The sequence below is a fragment of the Lepidochelys olivacea genome, assembly GCF_965140295.1.
Source record: "Lepidochelys olivacea isolate rLepOli2 genome assembly, chromosome: 23".
Classification (NCBI taxonomy): domain Eukaryota; kingdom Metazoa; phylum Chordata; order Testudines; family Cheloniidae; genus Lepidochelys; species Lepidochelys olivacea.
In genome coordinates this window covers 10,486,683-10,503,265 of record NC_140433.1, presented here as the reverse complement: position 1 = coordinate 10,503,265, position 16,583 = coordinate 10,486,683, and the positions used below count along the sequence as shown (strand labels likewise).

Here is a 16,583-nt window from a genome sequence, read left to right as displayed (position 1 = left end):
TATGGCCCACTTGTGTCCCTGTTATCCCAGTGCTTACAGGATTCGGACTAGAGACAGTGTGGGGCAAGGATGTGGGGGGATGGTCAGTGGCTGGGCCATGGCATTTGGGCACAGGGGCCCTGATAAGTGCTGGGTGAAAAAAGTAGAGCACCAGGGAGGTTCACACGTGTCTGCTTTTGGGGATGGAGCCAGGGCTTGCCCTGCCCCTTGTTCTCTGAGAACTTCTTCCAGTAGCACACAGTGACTCAGGTAGATTTCCATGAAGGAAGGAGTTGTTTTCCAAAATGCCAGAAAGATTTAGAAGCTCAAATCCCATAGGTTTTCAGGGCCTAGTCTGTACTGGTAAGGGTTGGCTGGTATAGCTAGCTATACAGTGGAACCTTGGTTACGAACACCTATGCATCCGATGAAGTGAGCTGTAGCTCACGAAAGCTCATGCTCAAATAAATTGGTTAGTCTCTAAGGTGCCACAAGTACTCCTTTTCTTTTTGCGAATACAGACTAACACGGCTGTTACTCTGAAACCTGGGGAATGGAGATTATTCCTAACTCTGAACAAAACCGTTATAGTTCTTTCAAAAGTTTACAACTGAACATTGACTTAATACAGCTTTGAAACTTTCCTATGCAGAAGAAAAATGCTGATTTTAACCATATTAATTTAAATTAAACAAGCACAGAAACAGTTTCCTTACCTTGTCCAATCTTTTTTAAAACTTTCCCTTTATTGGTAGTTTACATTTAACACTGTGTGTTTGCTTTTTTTGGTCTCTGCTGCCTGATTGCATACTTCTGGTTCCAAATGAGTTTTGTGATTGACAGGTGTTTGTAACTCTGAGGTTCTATGGTACTGGCAAACCCTACTAATGTGGGTGCAGTTGATACCCATTATAATATATAACTGCACCAGGAGTTTTGCCAGTACAGAAATCATACCCCCCTAACCATCATTACTATACTGGAAAAGGTTTCTACTGTGGACCTGGCCTCAGTGGGATTGGAGATTGCACCCAAAATGTGCTAGCCACTCTGCTGTAGACAGTGGAAAGGAAAAGTTAAACACCTTTTCTTTGTATCTGTTTTCCAAGGAGATTACCTGTAAAAATGAGAAGAGGTGATTTGGGTCTGATATATGCACATGTTTTGTATCAGGGTAACTTGGCGGCGGGGTGGTTTTTCTGAAATAAATAACTGGTGCGATTCCCTAGTCTGGATCCAGTTATACCAGTATAATGGTGCCTTATCCTGCCACAGTGTATTCGCTGTCATGGATGGGAATAAGCTGTGCTTGTATAAAGCATCTTCACACTGGGTATAACTGCATCCACACTATGGGGGATTGTAGTGGTATCACGTCATGATTGCAGCATCTCTGGCTCCTTTTTTGCATCTGAGTGCACCTGTTGTATTTATTTGGACAGAATAAATGGACTCAGTGTTAAAGGTGTTAAAATGATGATATCACTGTCCAACAGTAAATGTGGTTTGCATTCTTATATACAGAGAGACCCTGAGACTGCTTATTTCTATGGCAAACACTCCTTTAAATTATTTTGAAGTAGGAGGACGAAACACTGCTAAAGCATTTTAAATGTAAAGTACTAAGTCTGTACTAACAAAATTCCTTGTTCCCTTAAGTTGTAGAGTTTTTATAACAAAAAACATCTTTTAGATAGTATTAAAGATGGTAACTGTCCTTGGGGGGCAGTTATTTGCTAGGTTGGAGCTGTTGGTAAAGTCTGATCCTGCTTCCTTTAAGACGAGATAAATGCATGGGAGAGAAAAGAACAGCAAAGATAGTCCAAAGAGAAGCTGAATTTTCTGACTTTTATTTGCAACCTCACTGCTGGAGAAACACAGGCTCACTCTGCCGTCTGATCAGCCACTTTGAGAATTGGCAAACTTGTATGAGAATCAGACTAGTTAGTTAGGACATGGCATTGCTTTTGGCTGCCTCTCTGGTCACAGGCGTACAGCAGTGTTGCAAAATATGTAGCCTTGGCTAAGCCAGACTTACTAAAACAGAAGGCAAAAGGAAATAAGGTGGGGAATGAAAAGAGCAAGAGTGGGAACAGAGGACGAGCAATAACCAGGCTTACAACTCAAATGATGCTTGGGTTGAAATAGTTGGAGGTGGGGATGTCATTTTGGTCACATTCTCTGGCCTGGTCTTGTGAGGACATTGAAGGCCCAATGGTATCAGAGTGGATTCTGGGGCCTAGGAGACACTGTGGGAGTAGCAGCTGTGATGGTAAAGTTTGACCCTTCTATTCTGTGTCTCAGCTAGCTAGCTGACTTTTCCCTCCAAATCCTTTTTTTTAAGGACCCCAAAATGGAGCCACGGATGTAATATCCTTATCTTCTCTTTTGTCACTAGTTAGGCCTGATTTCCAACATGCCAATTTTGGTCTGATTTCCAGTCCCATACTAGTTTATCAGAGGTGATCTTTAACACAGTCTTTGAATTACAGCAGTAGACAGAGCGTCTCCCTTTAGTGCCTTTTCCCGTCAACATTTGTTGGAACATTTTATAAACTTACAATTAGCTATTTCTACTTTCCACTGTCAGGCTCACACTTAGGGGTAGGTCTGTGAGACCCCGATTATTACAACACCTCCTTTAGGTAACTTATCTTGGAATGGAATTTTTGCAATGCTCCCCTCCTGGATCGGGTCCTGGGCTACAGTAACCTTGTGTGTGTCTACCATTCTTACCCTTATTAGGGTTCAGTTAATTTTATTGATAAGTTAGGTAGTCCAAGCTCAATTAGTTTATTAATCAGAGAGCAGCACAATTCAGAAAGGCCAGTACATTACCAACCAGCCTGGAAGACGGTCATATAAGCATTCATGCAGTGTTGTAGTCATGTTGGTCCCTGGATATTGAAGACACAAAGTGAGGAATTAGCTTTTCTCTATCACCAACAGAAGCTGGTCCAGTAAAAAAAATTTCGAGCTTATACTCTTGTCAGCTCAAAAGTTTGTCTTGCAACAGAAGTTGGTCCAATAAAATATATTACCTCACCTGCCTTGTTTCTCATCTAAGTGTTCAGTCTGTCCCAAAATGTGAGCACAAAATCTGTGTGTGTCATACTGGTAGAACACTCCTTCCAGAGTACTCAAGGTTCCAGTTCTTACCAGTTTATCTTCTTTTAACATAATATACCAGGAGTCAGCAAAGCTTAGGTGGGCTTTTTTAAAGCCAGTTTTGAAGGTTGGCTGGCAGCAAAATCATCAAAGCTAATTGTTCTGGCATTGTCCCTTAACAACTCTTAAGCCACCTCTCAGCAAATGCTTATCTTGAGCATTTCTTTTCTTTCCTGCTTCCAGACACTCTTGTTGAGTTAAACTAATGTAGTCATTCAGAAAGCGTCCTAGTAACCAGTCTAGCATACTGTATATAAATAATTACAGAGCCGCTCCATGTCCATCAAATAGCTAAAGCAGCACCAGTCTTGTGTGTAGATGAAGCCCTGATCTTAGATACCCCTAGGCATCCATTTTTGACCATAGATTAGCCTCCAAAGTCTGTATTTGGGTGCCTAAGGCCTAGGCTTTCCCAAGCAAAATAGTAGTTTAAATGTTTTAAAATCTTGAGTACCTAACTTGATGACACATTTCTGAAGATGCCTGGTTTCCAGAGGGTGGGTGAGGGCTTTCTGAAAAATAGGCCTCCTTTAAAGTGTCCGAAGGAGCTCCTGGGCATCATGCTTTTGAAAATGCAGGCTTTAAGTGGCCTTTCTAAAGTACAAATCAGATTCTTTTACTGAACTGTTTTGGGGTCATTTACCCATTTCCTCCCTCCATTTAACACAAGTGAGCAGTGCATATGTCTGAGTATTGGCATGTGCATATCCGGATGCTGAGTGGAGTACTCAGTAATAGTTTTTATTCTCTTCTGTAGCTGCTTTTAGCTGGTTTTCTTTGCAAGTTTCAAGTCCTAGGTATACAGTAAGTGGCTGTTTACGGTAACAGGGTCTGGATGGAGTCCTTTGAAGGTGAATTGGTTTGTGGATATTTTGTTGCAAAATCCCCAAGCTGTTAGGTCAAAACCAACAATATTAGGGCTTCTTTCTCTGTACTGTATAAAGGATGATGCTATCTTAACTCTTCCTTATATCTGATGGCATGTATCCTTCTTGATCGCTGCTTGGGTGGTAAGTAGGGTTATAAAATTTTAACCGGTTAACCAATAAATATTAGTTAGTCTTACCGTTAATGTATTGCAGTTAATCTTGAAAAGAGATTGGCAGCAGCCCTGAACAGGACCTGTGTCGCGTTAATAAACAGTTAACAGATATAATCAGGGCTTTGGAGTGGAGCCTGGCGCTGGCAGCTCCGGAGCAGTGGAGCTGCAGGTTTTTGCCTGGAGCTGGAGTGACGCCGGAGCAGAGCTCCAAAGCCCAGGATATAATTTTAATAGTTTAAACGGGTTCCTTTTTAAACTATATTTACAGCCCAATGGTGAGTGGTTATTGTCAAAGGACATATACTGAATAGCAAGTGGAGTTTCCAACTATGCATTAATTCAGCAAAAGGCCTTAAGCATTTGTGCAAAGACAAGGTGTTAGTTTAGTTGAGAGGTGGGGTTAGTGGTTCTGAGAAATAGCTGGTGTGGGTCCTGTGACTGGTGTTGACTGATTCATGCCTAAACGTCCCATTCATGTCTGGTACAGTTTTTTTTTGTGTGTAGGAGAAGCTTCATTGGTGCAGCTTTCACCCTACCTGTAGTATTCATGTGCTGCTGCGCAGACCAGGTAAGCTACTTGTAGCATCCCATTGGAAGGGTTGAAGCGTTATTTATGTACTGGTCTGCCAAGATTCTCCCCTCAAAATGTGGTGAACAAGAGGCAAATGCAAATTGGTGACATGTTTACTGGAGCTTCCTGTGCAAGTTACAAGGCTTCATAATGGGATCTCCGGCACAAATGTAAACGCTACCCGAAAGTGGCTGTAAAGGAAGGATTGCTTGGGGCGGAAGAAGCAGCTGTGTAATGTAACGGTGAGCTATCTGAGTCCTCCATTCTCTACTGAAGGCAGGTGGGGGATAGTGTCAACAGATCTCCTGATTTTAAGGGATGGTCCTGATATTTGGGGCTTTGTCTTATATAGGTGTCAGTTCTCAATTCCCCCCCCCCCCCCCCCGCCGTGATTTTTCACCCTTGTTATCTGGTCACCCTGGGTGGGGATGATGATGGGCCATTCTTCCTTACTGCACAGAGGTCATACTTTACATGGAAAAAAGTCTCAAGGTTAATACTGGGAGGGTGTCAGTCTGAGCAGGACATGTTCAGAGATGTCCTGTAATGGTCAGGGGTTGGTCCATATTTCTTCCTTCTTCCATCCAGTGGTCAGATGGAATAGCGGTCTCCTTCCTAAGAAGAGGCCAGTAGGGTGTAATCATATCAAGTCTAATCCAAGATTTAAGACAGTTATGGTGGAAAATCCAAACCTTGGGCTAACAGGAAAGAATAGTGATCATGTTTAGGAAGTGGGTAAGTGACTGAAGGGCAGGTTTACATTTTTGCTTTGTTTCGAAGATCACAGCTATGAGAGTAGCAAAAGAAGCTTGGAGAAAGGAGATAAGGTAACAGGATATTGCTTTGATTCACAGGGAGATTGTGCAGACTCAGGGAGTCTCTCTACTCCTGGCAGCTCTCTGAGGTGGTACTGCTACTAAAATACTGTCTGTTTCTGATTACATTCCTGCAGTTGTCCAGCATGTGGAGTTTTTTGAAAGCTTTAACCATGTTTAAAAGTATCTGAGATGAGAATTCTTTGAGTGACTTCAAACTTGCCAAAAGGAAATGCTTTTTGGTGGGGTGAAGATCATGTTGAAATCTTGAGGGAGATAAGGCAGAAAGAATGGCTTGAGAAGTTAGAGAAATGTGGCTTTAGTGCATGAAGTGGCTTTTGCAACATAAACTGAAGAACACGGGGGCTGTGAGTGAAGGTTGAAGGGGAGGAGGGATGGGGGCATATGGTCACATGGAGTTAAGTACAGTGGCGCCATTTTTTAAAGCTGATATATGCCAAGAGAACTGGGATGGCTGTGCTGTGTTGCTTATTAAAATATCCTTGAATGCATTTTAAAAAAACCACCCTACAAATTCGGGTATCTTGTCTACTTTTGTCTCACTATTTAGATCCAGTAAAGCCCTGATCTTTCTAGTTGTTCAAGGCCAGCACCAGTATAACTAAAGCAGTTCTCAAACTTTTGTATTGGTGACCCCTTTCACACAGCAAGCCTCTGAGTGTGACCCCCCCCATATAAATTAAAAACATTTTTATATTTAACACTGTTATAAATGCTGGAGGCAAAGCAGGGTTTGGAGGTGGAGGCTGAGAGCTTGTGAGCCCCATATAGTAATCTCATGAGCCCCTAAGGGGTCACAACCCCCAGTTTGAGAACCTGTGAACTAAAGGCATGTTTAAAAAAACTTAGTTAAACCTGTGTAACTATGTGGATGCTTAAATCTGTTCAAACATGGTTTAGCTTGTTTTGGTAAACTACAACCATACAGTTGTCCTCACAGCAGATGACACTGTTTTAACTGAGTCAGGATTTAAACCTGTTTAACCTAAACCAATAGGACTTATGTGTGAATAAAGCCCTTAAACTTCCCAACTTTTCGTTTTCTGCCTCTTTAATGTAAACAATGAGGAAATGGTTCATGGAATCTCTCTGCTTAGGAAGCGCCATATCAGGCCTTATTCCTGATGCCCAACACTTTTTCAAAATGTGAATTTTTAATGTTTTAAAACTATATTCTTGTGGCTAGATAGAAGTGGCCTGGTTTGTCCGCCCCCTTTCCCTGAGGTGCTGAGCATCTTCAGCTTTCTGCTTCAGGGGGAGGTATGGTCTATTGCGTTTCAGATTTCTTTTGTGTTTTAGAGTAGCAGCCGTGTTAGTCTGTATTGGCAAAAAGAAAGGAGTACTTGTGGCACCTTATACTAATTTTGTTAGTCATAAGGTGCCACAAGTACTCCTTTTCTTTTTGTGTTTTAGGAGCCTAACTTGAGGAATCCATGACTGGGGAAGGTTGGCTATTTCTAACAAAGAACAAGTAGGCTAAACACTCAAAATAAAACACCACATCTTGAGGCCTTTGTGCATCATAACCATTTTTGTCACCTTTTAAAGTGCTGGGGTGGGGGGCTTGTGGAGGAGGGGAAGTTGAGAGAGTCTGGCAGAGCAAAGGGAGTAGTAGTAAACTGTTGCTGGGTTACAACTACTTTTATTTACGGTACCCTGCTGTCTTTGTTCTCTGTAAGGGGATGTGTAGTGCTCAACTAGACAAGAAAAACGGAATTTGACCAAGTCCCAGTGACTTGATCTCACATTCAGCAGTTCCTGGCAGTGCTGCATGTGCTTCTTGGGTACAGCTAGATAAGAGAGAAACAAGCATATTTTGGTTATACAGAGGAGATTAATAGACTGCCTCTCCTGGGCTGTGATGCAATTCCTCCAAGGTCCCCAAACCAACCCTTCTGATACCCTGTGGGCGCTATGGAGGAGAGGCCGGCTTCATTCCTCACTTGGGAGCTGATGTGTCCTGCTAATCGCTCCTCTGTTTTTGGAGATGTAGAGGGGAGGAGATAGTGACTGACTGATGCCCCTGGCAGAGTGGAATGGGCTAAGATAAGAAGAGTTAACAATCCTCTTTTGAAGTGTTTAGCAACCTTGTCCACCCTCCTTCAAAAGGGGTGCTTTAGATTGAAACTGTCAGCTTCCCACTCCGAGCTGGAAAATAGCTAGAGCAGTGGTTCCCAAATTTTTTGGCATCATGCCCCCTTTTTAATTTTCAAGAAACCCTCACGCCCCCCACCTCTCCTTTACCATCATCCAACTCCCCCCCCCCCCCCTTGTCCCCTGACCACCCTCTTCTGGGACCCTCCCCAGGATCCCACCCCCATCCAACCCCCCTGCTCCCTGTCTCCTGACCACCCCCGGACCTGCTGCTACTTATCCAACCTCCCCTGCTCAGAGCAGCAGGACTGGCTCATTGGAAAGCCTGGGAGGTGGGTGGGCGCAAGCTGTGCTGCCTGTGCAGGGGAGGGGCCAGGAGCTCAAGGGCCAGGCAGCCTCTCTCCACCCTTGGAATTTCTTCATGCCCCCCAGTTTGGGAACCAATGAGCTAGAGATTGTAAAGTTTGAATCATAGAATATCAGGGTTGGAAGGGACCTCAGGAGGTCATCTAGTCCAACCCCCTGCTCAAAGCAGGACCGATCCCCAATTAAATCATCCCAGCCAGGGCTTTGTCAAGCCTGACCATAAAAACTTCTAAGGAAGGAGATTCTACCACCTCCCTAGGTAACGCATTCCAGTGTTTCACCACCCTCCTAGTGAAAAAGTTTTTCCTAATATCCAACCTAAACCTCCCCCACTGCAACTTGAGACCATTACTCCTTGTCCTGTCCTCTTCTACCACTGAGAATAGTCTAGAACCATCCTCTCTGGAACCCCCTTTCAGGTAGTTGAAAGCAGCTATCAAATCCCCCCTTAGTCTTCTCTTCTGCAGACTAAACAATCCCAGTTCCCTCAGCCTCTCCTCATAACTCGTGTTCCAGTCCACTAATCATTTTTGTTGACTTTTGCTGGACTCTCTCCAATTTCTCCACATCCCTCTTGTAGTGTGGGGCCCAAAACTGGACACAGTACTCCAGATGAGGCCTCACCAATGTTGAATAGAGGGGGACGATCACGTCCCTCTATCTGCTCGCTGTGCCCCTACTTATACATCCCAAAATGCCATTGGCCTTCTTGGCAACAAGGGCACACTGCTGACTCATATCCAGCTTCTCGTCCACTGTCACCCCAGGTCCTTTTCCACAGAACTGCTGCCTAGCCATTCGGTCCCTAGTCTGTAGCTGTGCATTGGGTTCTTCCGTCCTAAGTGCAGGACCCTGCACTTATCCTTATTGAACCTCATCAGATTTCTTTTGGCCCAATCCTCCAATATGTCTAGGTCCCTCTGTATCCTATCCCTACCCTCCAGCAGTATCTACCACTCCTCCCAGTTTAGTGTCATCCGCAAACTTGCTGAGGGTGCAATCCACACCATCCTCCAGATCATGTATGAAGATATTGAACAAAACCGGCCCCAGGACCAACCCTTGGGGCACTCCACTTGACACCAGCTGCCAACTAGACATGGAGCCATTGATCACTATCCATTGAGCCCGACAATCTAGCCAACTTTCTACCCACCTTATAGTGCATTCATCCAGCCCATACTTCCTTAACTTGCTGACAAGAATACTGTGGGAGACAGTGTCAAAAGCTTTGCTAAAGTCAAGAAACAATACATCCACTGCTTTCCCTTCATCCACAGAACCAGTAATCTCATCATAGAAGGCGATTAGATTAGTCAGGCATGACCTTCCCTTGGTGAATTCATGCTGACTGTTCCTGATCACTTTCCTCTCATGTAAGTGCTTCAGGATTGATTCTTTGAGGACCTGCTCCATGATTTTTCCAGGGACTGAGGTGAGGCTGACTGGCCTGTAGTTCCCAGGGTCGTCCTTCTTCCCTTTATTTAAAGATTGGCACTACATTAGCCTTTTTACAGTCATCCAGGACTTCCCCCGTTCGCCACGAGTTTTCAAAGATAATGGCCAATGGCTCTGCAATCAGAGCCGCCAATTCCTTTAGCACTCTCGGATGCAACTCGTCCGGCCCCATGGACTTGTGCATGTCCAGCTTTTCTAAATAGTCCCTAACCACCTCTTTCTCCACAGAGGGCTGGCCATCTATTCCCCATGTTGTGATGCCCAGCGCAGCAGTCTGGGAGCTGACCTTGTTAGTGAAGACAGAGGCAAAAAAAGCATTGAGTACATTAGCTTTTTCCACATCCTCTGTCACTAGGTTGCCCCCTTCATTCATTAAGGGGCCCACACTTTCCTTGGCTTTCTTCTTGTTGCCAACATACCTGAAGAAACCCTTCTTGTTTGATTCCAGCAAGGGCTCTGGCTGGTGAGCAGTCCTTCAAACTCCACCAGCAGTTTGTGTTTACAAGTCCATAAAGTGTGAATTATTTTTTTGTTCAGTACAAGCAGCTCTCAGATTCATGGGAGGTTCTCCTTATGCTGTTCAGGCCTTTTGATCTTGAGAGTAGGTAATTTGTAGACAAAGGTTTCCACAGAGTGAAAAGATCAGGCCTGTAGGTGAGCATTGGCTTAGTGTCTTCATAAAAGCACTTCAGCACCTGCGTCCATGCAGTGTTTTAAGCGTGGACATGCCCTTAAACTGAATTCAGTAAGGCATGTCCAGGAAATTACCATACCTGTTTCTCAACCATCCTAATGTGAATACAGTTATATCCGCATAAAGGCACAGTATCCTGGTATAGCTACACCTTTTAGGAAAGAGACTAAGCTCTACAGGGAATAAGGCACCCGTATACAGATACACCTGCATCCACACTAAGGGCTATAAAGATTTAACTGGCAGGAAAATCACACCCAAACAGTTAAACTGGGGTGAAAATTGTGTAGACAAGGCCTTCGTTAAAACAATGCAAATCTCTGATTTGACTTAAACCTGGCTTTCCGTTGATTTAGCCATGAGTTGAGAGAAATCTATGCAAGCCAAGCTTAAATTGATTTAGGAGGTGTTTTGGTCCCATTTTCATTGGGTTAATTAGATGGGTTTAACTTTGAATACAAAAATAGATAAGGCCTCTGAGCTCCCTTGGTGATTTCAGTCACCAAAAAAAAAAAAAAAAATCAAACTTGCCTGTTAAAAATGTTTCTTGTTCCCTTTGTTGCTGTTTGACAGTCCCTCAAATGGGAAGCTCTAAAAGTTTCTACACAGTGGGAAGAATAGGAAAGTATTGCATTTTTCCAACTTTCCAGTCCTGGTAAATAGAAATGTTTCTTGTAACAAGTAGTGAAAAATGGTCAGTCTGATCAAGTTGCAGAGGAAATCCCCTGATTTGTATTTTGTGGCAGGTAGGGGAGGAGGGAAGGATAAAGGTCCCCTGCATGAAGTGGAACATGGAAGGGCTATACTTGGTGGAAAGTCATTTAGTCCTGTTTTGTGACATGTAAACCTCTTTCCCTCAAGTCTGTAGCAGTTGTGGAATAAGTTTTAAAGATCTTGTATGTTGGCATGTAATTGCTTGTCTGGCTGCAAGCATCAATGTGTATTCTGGTCACTAATAGATCCAGAATTAGGATTGTGACTTGCTTTTTAACTGTGTAAATTAGCTGTTCTGGTGACTACCCTAGAGCAGCGTTTCTCAATGGTGGCCTGTAAGGGGGCACTGTTGTGTCCCATGGGTGTAGGGGAAGAAAATGCAGTTGTACTGAGCTGGGAAAGGAGCAATATGTCTCTGCAAGCTCTGCCCCCCTGCAGAGCTCTGGGGGATAATATCTGTGCTGTAGAGCTTGTTTTGGTGTCCTCATGCACTGCTGCTGCAGAGCCTGAACTGTGATGTGAGAGACAAGATGGGTGTGCTAAGGGAAGCTATCCTGTCTATGGGCAGTACCAAACTCAGACCACCATCATCCTGAAATTACCTGTGATGTCCTATCATGATGACACACCTTCGTGCCCTTGAAGTATTACGGGCTTAGGGTGAATTGCCATGAGAAAACCAGGGTGTTTTTTTTCAGTTGCTGGTGGGGAAAATTCTAAACACTGATCTAGATGTATAGAGCCCTGCTCTAATACAAAAATGTACATCAACATCCAATCCACATTTGCGCCTTTCCTTTAATGAGGAATGTGCACTTTGGTGAGTTTGGGAAGAAAATCTAGGCATTGGTCTAGTTTGAAAACTCGCTATGATCATAGGAAGTGCCAGATTGGATCAGATCCATGGTCCGTTTTGTCAAGTTCCTGTTTCTGACAGTGGCTGGCGGCAGACGATTCAGAGGAAGGTGTGAAACCTCCTAAACCTTGATAGTTAAATGAGCTTAAACCTTGAAGCATGAGGCTTAATATCTCTTCACAAATGTTAATCTAACTGGGTGGTATTAATCATACAGGGTATGTCTACGCTAACCACTGGATCGGTGGGCAGCGCTCAATCCAGCAGGGATCGATTTATCATGTCTAATCTAAACACGATAAATCGACCCCGAGCGCTCTCCCGTTGACTCCTCTACTCCACTGCTGTGAGAGATGCAGGCAGAGTTGACGGGGGAGCGGCAGCAATTGGCTCCCCACGGTGAAGATACCATGGTTAGTCGATCTAAGTACATCGACTTCAGCAATGTTATTCACATAGCTGAAGTTGCGTAACTTAGATCGATTTCTCCCCCCATTGTAGACCAGGACATAGATGTCCACTCCCTCCTGAACCTTGCCTTAAGTTTTTGGCCTCAACAAGAGCTCTAGGATTCTGCATTGCACCTAACAATGGCTTTCCTGTAGCTGCTGCTGTAATATATATGTGGAAGGTTCCTGACTGGAAGTAGCTAAAAATTACAGCTTGTATAGGCCAAGTGCATTTGGCATTGGAGAGAGGTCATTGGCCTCATGCGTGTGGTCACCCAGAGATGCTATAATGGAGGCCTTCCTTTGTCATTGAACAGACTTCCAGATACATGGACTGCAATTCTGTACTAAAAAAAATCATAGTAAATATCTGCTTATTCCAGTAGTGCAGTCTCAGCTCTGCCCCTACATCATCTTCCACTGAAATAGATACATGTGATATGATCTCAGCAGTGTGCAATTGGATTCCTCCCTTAAATACTTAGGCAGAAATGTTAAACTTGCAAACTTACTTTTGCATTAAGGGCAGAAGGCCTGAAAATCTCAACTTTCATCTTTAGACAGACAAGGTGAATGAGGTAATATCTCTCTATTGGATCAACTTCTGGTGAAAAGTTTTCGAGCTTACACAGAATTCAAGCCTGGGAAAGGTACTCAAAAGGTATATCTACACTGCAGTTGGCATGTGCCAGCTGACTTGGGCAAAAGGGCTGTTTGAGGTGTAGATATTCAGGCTTGGCCTGGAGCTGGGCTCTAGGAACTGGCGAGGTAGGAGGGTCCCAGAACTCTTGAGCCCAAACATCTACACTGCAGTTAAAGTCCCAGAGCTTGGGTCAGCTGGCACAGGCCAGCTGCGGGTATCTAATTGCAGTGTAAACCTACTGTGGCAAGGCACCTGTTTTCTCTCACCAGACTTAGCGTTTCTCCCTCTGGTGAGGGCAGGCCTGCGGTAATCAGCCCCACTCAGGCAGGGTTTGCCTTCCCCCTTCTGTGCTCCCTTGGTCATATTTTCTGGGTAGGCCTGAGGGTTGGCCTAAGGAGTGATCCTCCACCAAACAAACCCATGAGGGGTACCTTTCGCTGCCCCCCTCGCTGGGGCAAGGTGTCATCCAGTTGGTTGTCCTGGAGTGTCAGTCCTTCCTCTAGCTGGCACTTGGGTTTGGCTGTTGCTCCTATGAGAAGAAACAGTCTCTCAGCCTGAAACAGCCTTATTTCCCTGCTGCCACTAGGCTGGCAGCAGCTTGTCTGTCTCTCTCTCTCCTTTGCTCTCCCCAGGGGAGGGTTTTTTAAGGCCTCAGGCAGCCCTTAATTGGATTCAGGTGTCCTTAATTGACCTGCCATAACCTCTTCTCAGCTTGTAGGAAAAAGGGCCTTTAACCAGGGCTTTGGAGCTGTGCTCTGGCTCCACTCCAGCTCCAGGCAAAAACCCACAGCTCCACTGCTCTGGAGCTGCTCCAGGTCCGGACTCTGCTCCAAAGCCCTGCCTTTAACATTCTAGGGCTAATATATCCGCCTTCCAGGACCCTCTTGCAGCCATCTGGCCTGACTTTGTCACATCCTCCCTTCCTGCTCAACACCATGGGGTTGGGCTACTTAGGTTGAAAAATAGTACACCCTTGACAGGCCATCAGTGTTGCCATGTCTGGTCCCTGACCTGTTCCCTTCTGAAGTGGAAGGGTTCTAATAACTGGAACCATCTCGTTACCCTTGCATTTTTCTTTGTTCCATGCATCTATTTCAGGGGGGCATGATCAGTGATGAGGGTAAACCTCTGTCAGAGAAGGTTGTAATGGAGGGTTTCCACGGCCTACTTTACCGCAAGGCATTCTTTCTCTACCACAGTATACTTTTGTTCTATAGGCAGGAGTTTCCTACTGAGGAATAGGATTGTGTGTCCTTCCTCTCCTACCATTTGAGAAAGCACAGCTCCCAACCCTACCTCGGCGGCATCGGTTTGCAGTATAAACTCTTAAAGTCTGGGGCTGCTAGTACTGAGTTACTGCAGAGGGTGGTCCTCAGGTCTGTAAAAGGTGCTTCAGCTGCGCCGGTGCATTTCGCTATGTCCGGGCCCTGAGCTTTTATCAGATCCATCAATAGGTATGCTCTGGTAGCAAAATAGGGAATGAATCATCTACAGTACCCAGTTATCCCCAGGAATGCTCTGAGCTGTTTCTTCTGGATCAGTTGGGCCAACTTTCTATCGCCTCTAACTTGTTCAGTTGGAGCTTCACTACACCCCTCCCCACAATGTACCTGATGTATTTGGCTTCTGCTAGCCCTATTGCACATTTGGAGGGATTCACAGTGAGACCTGCCTTCCTCAGGGTATCCAGTACTGCTTCCACCTTTTCTAGGTGCGTCTCCCAATCTGGGCTATGCATGATAACATCATCCAGGTAAGCAGCCACATACTTGCCATGTGGATGCAACAGGTTATCCGTGAGCCGCTGGAAGGTTGCAGGAGCCCCATGTAGCCCAAAAGGGAGGAGGACCGTGTATTGGTACAATCCTTCTGGTGTAGAAAATGCAGTCTTCTCTTTGGCTTCCTTGGCCAGAGGGATTTGCCAATAACCTTTGGTCAGGTCAAGGGTGGACAAAAATCGGCCTTTTCCAATTAGTCGATTAGCTTGTCTGCCCGAGGTATCGAACTGGGACACCTTGTTTAATTTTCTGAAGTCATTGCAGAACCTCATGCTGCCATCTCATTTAGGTACGAGGATGGTTGGACTTGGACCATTGAGTATGGGATTCCTCAATGACTCCTAACTCTAACATTCTCCTAACTTTAGTCCTGATCTTCTCTTCTTGCCGCAGGGATCCGGTAGGGCTTAACGTTCACCTTTACTCCAAGATCTGTGATGATATGATGATCAACTTCTGTGATCCTGCTTGGCTTCTCTGAGAACACATTGGGGTTCTGTTCAATCATATTGATACCTTCTGCTCGTTGTTCAGGGGTCAATTCAGGGGATATTCTTACCTGTCCTTGATGTTTATTTTCTTGGGGTAGCATCTCCAGTGTTATCAGATGAACCTCTGTCTTGCCAGGGCTTCAGTAGGTTCATGACTATCCTCTCCAATGGGACTTCAATAATTGGCAGAGGTACTAAAGGGACCCTTAAGCATGGTTGGGTCATGTAATTGGCACTCTGGCAGGAGGCACAATATTGTCGGACCTCCATATAAACTCCTGGCCAAACGAACATCTGTAGGATTTGATGGAGGGTCTTATCTATCCCTAGGTGTACTCCATACAAATGACTGTGATCTAGGTCCAACACTGCCCTTTGGTGGTGCCTTCGAGGTACCAAGAGTTGCTCCACTTTTTGCGCTTGCATTTGAACTACTCTATATAATAGGTCCCTTTTTATCTATTATCATATAGCAGATCATTGGCCTGATCCTGCCCAAAATTCTCAAATGAGGCTTCAGTATGCCCAAACTCAAAGGGACCTACTTCTGCTTCCCTCTAAGGGTTGGTCTCTGTGGAACTGGGTCCAGCTTCTGGCTCATCAACCCTCTGCATCGTTCCCCTTCCAGCTGGACACACTTTCTTCCCTACAAGTGTAGCCTTTTGGTTCTGGACCAAAATCTTGGTTCCCATCATCTTGTCTGGCCTCCTTTCTCGCCTAGTCTTCCAGGGCTTCCCAGGTGTAGAGAACAAGTCCTGGGCTAATTCACAGAAGACCAGAAGAGGGCTAGTTCCTGGGGTGATTGTATCAATCCCAGGGTTGTTACCCTCCTCTGGGGAGTAGGCCTTCAAGCCCTGGGAAGTCTCGTTTTGTAAGGACTGGATATGGGAGTTTCAGAACCATCTCTGCTGTCACCCTTGTGGTATTCCCCCGGACCTCAATTTGTACAGGGAAGGTCAGATAATAGCACCATGCACACAGGTGTGCTACAGCTGGTCCCACCCCACTAGTTTCCCTGAGACCAGCGTGATGGCACTTCTGGAGTCCACTAATGCAATAATGGTCTGTCATTCATCCTAACTGGCCATGTGTATCTATGTGGAGCCATTGTGACTCCCACAAGGTTTATCAAGCCACAAAGACCTTCATGATCATCTCCCCTCCCCCTCCCCTTGCATTGCATGGGCTCATCCACATTAGGGCACTGAGCAACTATATACCCTACTTCCCCACAAGCATAACATCTGTATCCTGCTCAAAGGAAAAACCCGCACAACACCTTCAGAAGACAAACCTGGGAGCTTAAATTTGTAACTTTGTTAGACCCTAAAAATCATGAACTTAAAGACTCTGGATTTATGGCTCAGTACAACAATCTATAACCCACTATTCCAGCAGCTCTCAACTTTCCAGACTACAGTACCCCTTTCAGGAGTCTGATTAG

General features: G+C 45.0%; 1 protein-coding gene across 2 annotated transcripts in view; it reads left to right on the top strand.

The window, feature by feature from the left end:
- TRIM28 (tripartite motif containing 28) overlaps positions 1-16,583 on the top strand; it is a 53,553-nt gene that overhangs the window by 1,400 nt on the left and 35,570 nt on the right. The gene's annotated exons all lie outside the window — the stretch shown is intronic.